The sequence below is a fragment of the Lolium perenne genome, chromosome 4, assembly GCF_019359855.2.
Source record: "Lolium perenne isolate Kyuss_39 chromosome 4, Kyuss_2.0, whole genome shotgun sequence".
Lineage (NCBI taxonomy): Eukaryota > Viridiplantae > Streptophyta > Magnoliopsida > Poales > Poaceae > Lolium > Lolium perenne.
The window spans coordinates 369,308,158-369,316,579 of NC_067247.2; the positions used below are offsets into that span (position 1 = coordinate 369,308,158).

The following is an 8,422-nucleotide window of genomic DNA, read 5'->3' on the forward strand; positions in this document are numbered from 1 at the left end:
TATGAAAAATTGGATAGGGTACTTGCAAGTGTTGAATGGGAACAGAAATACCCTTTGGTCACGGTCCGGGCTTTGACTCGCTCTGGATCGGATCATACTCCGCTTTTGATTGATGCGGGAATCCAGGCACATGTAGGTAACAAACCGCGTTTCTCGTTTGAGTTGTCTTGGTTAGAACAAGAGGGGTTTTATGAGCTTATTGCTAATGAATGGGCAGCCGGCCCCATTGGAAAGACCTCAATTCAAACGTGGCAAAATAAAATACGTCATTTGCGCCGATTCTTACGAGGCTGGGCAAAAAACTTAAGTGGAAAATATAAGAGGGAGAAAGAACGGCTTTTGAACATTATAGACACATTGGATATTAAGGCAGAAATAATGCCGTTATCATTAGGTGAGCGAAATGAATTAAAAAAAGCTAATGAAAGTTTGAATAAATTACGTCGAGAGGAAGAGATTAAGTGGGCACAAAGGGCTAAGGTAAAGTACATACAGGAAGGGGGTGACAATACCAAATATTTTCACCTTATAGCGAATGGTAAATATAGAAAAAAGAAAATTTATCAACTTGAACAAGAGGAAGGTACTATTGTTGGGGATGATAATTTAAGGGTTTACATCTCGGAGTATTATAAAAAGTTATTTGGTAATCCAGAGACGAGCTCGGTCTCGTTGGATGAAGACCGAATTGAAGATATTCCGCAATTGTCGGCGGAGGAGAATACACTACTGATTGCAAACTTCTCAATGGAGGAGGTTCATGATGCTATTTTTCAGATGGAACATAATAAATCACCCGGACCTGATGGCTTCGCCGAGTTCTACCAACATTTTTGGGGGTTATTAAAAATGATCCGATGGCTCTATTTGAGAGTTTTCGTAAGGGGAACTGCCGTTATATAAGTTGAACTTTGGGGTGATCACCTTATTGCCTAAAAAAGAAAATGCAACTCAGATTCAACAATATAGGCCCATTTGTTTGCTCAATGTGAGCTTTAAGATTTTTACTAAAGTTGCGACGAACCATATTTCTGAGGTTGCTCAAAAAGTAATTAGACCTACACAAACGGCTTTTATCCCTGGAAGACACATTCTGGAAGGAGTTGTAGTTCTACATGAGACAATTCATGAGTTACATAGGAAAAAACTTGATGGGGTCATCTTTAAAATCGATTTTGAAAAAGCATATGACAAGGTCAAATGGCCCTTTCTGCAACAAGTATTACGTATGAAGGGATTTGATCCTATTTGGTGTGATAGAATAAAGCAATTCGTACAAGGGGGGAGTGTCGGTATAAGAGTTAACGATGTTATTGGACATAATTTCCAAACTAGAAAAGGACTACGCCAGGGAGATCCTTTATCCCCGATTCTTTTTAATATTGTCACGATATGTTAGCGATTCTTATTGCTCCTGCCAAGGACGAGGGTAAAGTGGGGAGCTTGTCGCCACATTTGATTGATGGTGGTATCTCTATTTTACAATATGCGAGATGACACAATTCTTTTTTTGGAACATGATGTTGCTAAGGCTGTGAATATGAAGCTAGTCTTATGCATCTTTGAGCAATTATCGGGTTTAAAAATTAACTTTCATAAGAGTGAAATTTTTACTTTTGGTAAGGCAAAGGATATGGAAGAACAGTATAGGCATATTTTTGGGTGTGAGTCTGGATCCCTTCCATTGAGGTACTTGGGAATTCAGGTCCACTATAGGACTTTGCGAAATGCGGAGTGGAACCCTATTGAAACACGGTTTGCCTCCAAATTGGGATGCTGGCGTAGTAAATTGTTGTCTTATGGTGATAGGTTGGTCCTGATTAATTCGGTTCTTACAAGTCTTCCTATGTTTATGCTCTCTTTCTTGGAAATACCAATTGGGGTTAGGAAGAGGTTAGATTATTATAGATCAAAATTCTTCTGGCAATCTGATGAGTATAAGAAGAAATATAGATTATCTAAATGGAATATGTTGTGTAGACCAAAGGATCAAGGAGGGCTGGGTATTGAGGTGTTGGAATTAAAGAACAAATGCTTACTAAGTAAATGGCTGTTTAAACTTCTTTCAGAGGAGGGTATGTGGTAGCAGCTATTAAGCAACAAATACCTTAGAAATAAAACACTATCACAAGTTGAAGTAAAACCGACGGATTCACCTTTCTGGAAGGGACTTATGCATGTTAAAGAGGACTTCTTTAAGAGAGGTTATTTTAAACTGGGGAATGGTACGTCGGTTAGGTTTTGGGAGGACGTATGGTTGGGTGGCACGCCTTTATCTCATCAATATCCGGCACTATATAATATCACTCAACATAAGAATGTGTTGGTATCGACTGTGTTTGCTACGGAGCCTATTAATATATCTTTTAGACGAGGGTTGAATGATAATAAGTGGGTGCAATGGTTACATCTATGTCAGCGTTTAATTACAATTGATCTAACTATCGAACCCGATAAGTTTATTTGGAAACTTACGGATTCGGCATTTTTCGCTTAAGTCTATGTATCTTGATTGGATGAATGATCATACTGTTTATCTTCGCAAATATCTATGGAAGTTAAAGATTCCCTTGAAAATTAAAATTTTTATGTGGTTCCTTAGTAATAAGGTGCTTCTAACTAAGGATAATTTAGCAAAACGGAAATGGAAGGGTTGTCAAAAATGTTGTTTTTGTGATTCCATTGAAACCGTTAATCATTTATTTATTGAATGTCCTTTTACGAAGATACTTTGGCGTATGATGTACCTTGCTTATAATATTCCTCCGTCAGCTAATATTACTAATATGTTTGGTAGATGGCTAAATGGGGTGAGAAAAGAGGACAAACAGAAAATTCGTATTGGTGTGTCCGCCCTTTGTTGGGCGGTATGGAGAACTAGAAATGATATTATCTTTAACAAACAAAATGGAACAAATTTTTTGCAGGTTATCCGGCGAGCTGCTCATTCAATTCAACAGTGGGTTTTACTTCTCCCAGTGGACCAGCGGGAGGCTATGGTTTTTGGATGCAACCGGATGCTAGCGGTTGCTCAGGACTTCTTTTTCCAGGCTACTGGGTGGCGGCATCTTAATAGAATAGCAAATGCATAGCGTTTCTATTTGCCATATTTTCAGTTGGTTGATTCATGTATCGACCCTAGCTTTTCCATGAGTGTAATAAGAGATGTTGGAACTATTGTGACTTGATACTTCTTTAATAAAGCAGCCGTGTGCATCTATTGATGCAGAGGCTGGGGCTATGCTCCTTTATCGAAAAAAAATGCCTTTAAGAGTCCAACTCCAAGCATTTAACTTTGAGTTTGCTCTTTGATCCTAATGATGCACGCATGGCCAAAGATTGAGGCATCGATGAGAGATGGCAGGGGAGATGTTCGCATGCATGTCCTAAAGTGAAACGCAAGGACAATAGCCTTTTTTTTAGAATGACCAAATCTAGCTAGCTTCTGCCACCAGGGTTGTTTGCAACCATATGAAAACAAAACATAAAGATTCAATGACAAGCACCGGAGCATAAGAAGAAATAAAGAGAAAAAAAATATCTGAACCTTGCCAGGCGCATGCCCTTCACTGTTCACCTCTGCTGCAGGTCCTGCAGGCCGAGGTATCTGAAGTATTGACAGAAAGTTGAGAGCACTGCGTGATGTTTCTATCTTCGGTCTGCTATACCTTTGGAGATATGCATACATAGCACCACAATTATTAATCAGGTTTGAAAACAGGCAGTGATGAAATTATTTATCAACATGAGCTAAATTCCTATATATATCCCTTACAAAAACAGCATTGTCCACGCTGTATCTCTAATTCTTGATTACCATCCTCGGTATTACATATCTGAGTTAGATAGACTGTACCACATAGAATGCAGTTTTTTTAGCACATCTGCTCGAAAGCAGAAAAGCTCACTAACAAAAGCCTCTAGTTGTAATTAGACTGGTACTTGCAAAAAAGGAAGTGGAAGGCAAAAGGGTAGGATTAGTTCAGGCATCCATTGGAAAGAGGTACTCCTTAGGAGTAGTAAGATTATAAAGTTCAATTTTGTCTTTAAGGCTGTTGAGGTTTTCAGACAGATATTAAGAAGTAGGACTTTAATTAGGAGTCTACCTCCGAGCATTTAACTTTGTGTCAGCTATTTGACCCTAATGATGGACGCATGGCCAAAAATTGAGGCATCGATGAGAGATGGCAGGGTGGAGATGTTCACATGCATGTCCTAAACTGAAATGCAAGGGCAACCGTCTATTTTTTTTAGAACGACCAAATCTAGCTAGCTTCTACCACCAGGGTTGCAACCATATGAAAACAAAATATAAAGATTCAATGAGAAGCACCAGAGCATAAGAATATATAAAGAGGAACAAGATCTGAATCTTACCAGGTGCATGCCCTTCAGTCCCACTTCTGTGGAGCATCACCAACCCTTTTTTATTGTTGCAGATCCAGGTCTCACCATCAACATAACGATATGCTTTTCAGACACATCTCCCGCATCAGCAGAGTCACTCTGCTTCCTGCAAAACGGCCGTCTGCGACGGCGCACATGGTAGCTTGCAATCAATACCATTGGCCTGAAGAAGATATGTCTAAGACTTGAGCTCCTTATTTCCTTTTTCTTTATCTTAACAAAAGATGGGTCAAATGGATCAGCCCTTACCTTTGAACACCTTTCACATTTGAGCACCTTTTACGGTATTCTTGTCTCTTCATAATTCCTAGATTATCATGACTATTATCTATAGTCCTTCAGGTAAATGATCATCCCCACGTATTGGCCCTTGGGAACTTGATGCTTATGCTGTTTGGAAAATGCATGCAGGGAAGCAACATGCGTGGAGGAGAGAGCAGATAACCTTTAGGTAATATGTGAAGCTTAAAACAACATTAAGAAAAAAACTGATCTAGTGTAAATTTCACTGGGTAAACCATAAAGAGAAACTATCAGTATACTTTCAAACTATTAATTTACAAAAATCACCCGTGACAATAAGAATCTGCAAGAATATTCTGCACACAACATGAGCTACTGTTTCAGAAGATTGAAATTAAGGACTTTCAACATTTGCATCCAAGGATATATTGCTTTATTTTACTACGTATCATAAATTTTGTCCATATTGAATAAAAAATGTCCACAATACGATGAAAAAATTAGCCATATCATAGAAACTTTTTCTATACACATTACCTCAAACACATGTTGTGCAGCTCCAAGAGGTAGATGGGCCTGGGAAGATCGGGTATATGGTAGGAAACGTGCATCTGCTGTAGTTGGGCTGCAAAGGGTATGCCACGGGCGGTAGATTTTAGAATCATTGAAGTAGCTTCTAATGCTTGCAGGGCTTCCTTTGCATGATGGGGGTTTCTCTATGGTTGCAGGCCACGCTGACAGTGAGCGGCCTTCCGTCTCGCGGCTAAGCCTAGGCTTGCGCCACCCCGTCACATATGCAGGAAGGGGTGATCCGATGCAGGTGGTGGGGGTGGTACGGTGTGAGACACGACTGATGACCGCTCGAGGAGGAGGTGACCTGGTGTAACCTGGTGATCCAGGCGAGGCGATGGAAATGGAGGAAGAGGCGGCCTGGCCGGCCAGGCGAGGTGATGGAGGTGAACATTGGAGAAGATTCAGCGGCGTACTCGCTCTGTGGGCCAATCCGGCCGGGCTGGTACGGCCAGCCACGAACGGTACCAGGCCCAGCCTAGGTAGGCATGATGGTTCGGCCCGTGTGCCTCACTGTGGGTCCGGGAAAAAGCACGTCCCAGCTATATTTCGTGTCCGGCCCATCAGCATAAAAGCCCTATGCAGCCTGTTTTGGCCCAAGCTAGAGCTGCACGAGGCGCTCTCCTCTATCCTCTGGTGTCTAACAGGCCCGTATAACCGCCCACCCCGTAAAATTCCGGCGGGATACGGGGCCGGCGCGATTTTGGACGTCTAGCAGGCCCCGTATTCGGGCCGGCCCGTTTCGGCGGAATACGGCGCCCAGGAAATTGGCCCCGTTGCCCCATACTTATAGTGGGCGCAGGTGCGAGTGAGGGGTTAACCCCTCACTCGCAACCCTAGCTCCGCCGTGCGCCGCCGCCTCCTCCTTCCTGCTCCGGCGACAAATTACTCGCTCCCCCGCGCCGCATTCCACTCGATCTTCGCCATGGAGTCCCGCCGCCGCAGTACCGCGTCGCCGGCGAGCGGATCGAAGCGATCCCGCTCGCCGGACACGGTAGAGGAGGCTTGGCACCTCAAGTGCAAGAGGTCCGCCGCCGGGAGCCGCCGCGCGGCGTGCCGGTACGTCGGCGCGCTGTTCGTGCCGGATGCGCTCCGGGAGTACGCCGCCGGTGGGCGGTGGTACCGAGAAGACCCGCCGCTCAAGCCGATGAGCGGCGGAGCCTTCGAGAAGTGGCTCGCCGAGTGGCACCGCGACCGCGCGTCCAAGGCGGCATGGGCGGCGACCATCAGCAGCACTAGCGGCGGAGGAAGCGGAGGCGGTGAGGAGGAAGAGGAGGCGGCAGAGGAGGAGGCGGCCTTCCGGCGTGCGGTGGCCGAATCCGAGGCGGATGCCGCCGAGAAAGCTCGGGCGGAGGCAGAGGAGGAGGCGGCGGCCATCGCCGCCGTGGCGGAATTCCAGGCGAAGGAGGCTGCCGCCAGGGCGGAGGAGGAGGCTGCCGCCAGGGGGCCTTTCGTGCCATTCATCATCCTCGAGTAGCTAGGATCGCAGTAGATCGCTATGTATATGTATGATCCAGTGTATGATCAATGAAGATGAACTATGGTTTAATTTTCCCGGGGTTTTAATTTTTAAAAATACAGGGTGAAATACGGAGTCTGCTAGACGAAATGGTTCAGCAAGACGCACTTTTGGGATACGGGGCGAAAAACTCGCGTTATACGGGGCAGAGAAATAAGGGGCCTGTTAGACTTGCTCTAACTACTTCGTGAGAAATGTTGTCTCCCTAAGAAAAGACTGCAGTCTACTTCCCTGACTGTAATTTCCTGGAAGCACAAGTTGGTTCGCATCCTTCGCAGGTTTGGCGTTCAATTGTGGAGGGACGAGATATTCTGAGGCAGGGTCTAATACGGTGAACTGGAACTGGAGAGCATACCAATGCCTGGAATGATGATTGGATGCCACGCGATACTATGATGAGGCCAATTTCCTGTCTCAAGAGAGACCCGCCATCTACAGTTGCAGATTTTATTGATCACACATCTGCGATGTGGAAGAATGATAGGCTGCAAGAATTCTTCTTGCCGTTGGACATTGAAGTTATCCAAACTATCCCTATCAGTACGATGAGGTTCGATGATTTCTGGGCATCTAAAGGTATAAACGATGCCCCCCCATAGGGGGCCTCACAGCGCTCAGCGCACGTTAGCTGTCCGATTTTGACTGTGTCCAATCTCAGCCGTTTATTCTTGCCAAGAGAGCACCATCTGATTGGCTGGCCGGTGTGTCTTGCTTTTGACCGCGTCCCTCCTTAGCGCAACCCCATGCAACAGCCATGTGTTACCCGCCAGCAACTGCGCGTCGGTCCCACTTCCGTCCGGGCCCGCACGTCGGTCACTGCGGGTCGATTTCGTTCTGTCAGGCTTGCCATCGGGTCTAGAAAAAGATCTCCATCCGCAGGGGTAGATTGGGTATTTCCTCGCACCGCGACCAGATCACGCAAAACTGCAGCCCGTGGTCCAAACCTAACCAATCGTGCTCCTCCCCCAATCTCTTCGTTCTCCACCGCCGCCTCCCCATCCGCTGCTCCCCGCCGCCTCCCCATCCGCCGCTCCCCATCGCGGCCGTCGTCCTCACCGGCGAGCCGCCGTCGCCCCGCTCTACCGCCGCTTCTCCCTCCTCTGGCCGATATCCGTCGTCACCATGGCTGGTCGGGAGCAGGGCGCGAGCGCCGCCTCCCGTCGTCGCCATGGCTGGCCGGGAGCAGGGCGCGAGCGCCGCCTCCCGTCGTCTCCATGGCGCCATTGAATCTCCTCCTGGGGCCAGCAGGAGCGAGTTTTACATGGAGGTCGCGAGCTCGCCATCCGTCCAGGTTGAGCTGGCCCTCCCTCGACCCTGCACAGGCGCCGGCCGTCCGCACGCACGCTAGCCTCTTCCTCCAACGGTCGTCGACCTCCCTCTCTCCCCGACCTGCACCTCAACGCGGTGGCCGTGTCCAGCTAGGGGAGCTTCCACCCTAACCCTAGCAGCAGCAGGCGGTAACCCAACCTGCACCTCCATGCCCTTCTTCACCCGCAGCAGGACGCTGGCGACCGGATCGACCGTATCTGCATCATCTCGAACCTCCAGCTGCAGCAGCCGGATGCAACCTGCACCTCCACGCCATTCCTCACCCGCAGCAGCACGCCGGCGACCGGATCGACCAGATCTGCATCATCACGAACCTCCAGCTGCAGCAGCCGGACGCATCACTCCTGCTCTCAT

The 8,422-nt window shown here is 47.1% G+C and overlaps 1 long non-coding RNA gene across 1 annotated transcript; it reads right to left on the reverse strand.

Annotated features, from left to right (window-relative positions):
- Nucleotides 1–3,439: 3,439 nt before the first annotated feature.
- LOC127326874 (uncharacterized) lies at nt 3,440–5,596 on the reverse strand. The gene is made up of 4 exons (XR_007868152.1): nt 5,188–5,596; nt 4,657–4,797; nt 4,378–4,528; nt 3,440–3,668 (listed from the first exon to the last, which is right to left on the reverse strand). It is a non-coding gene; the product is annotated as an uncharacterized lncRNA (long non-coding RNA).
- Between the last annotated feature and the right edge of the window lie 2,826 nt (nt 5,597–8,422).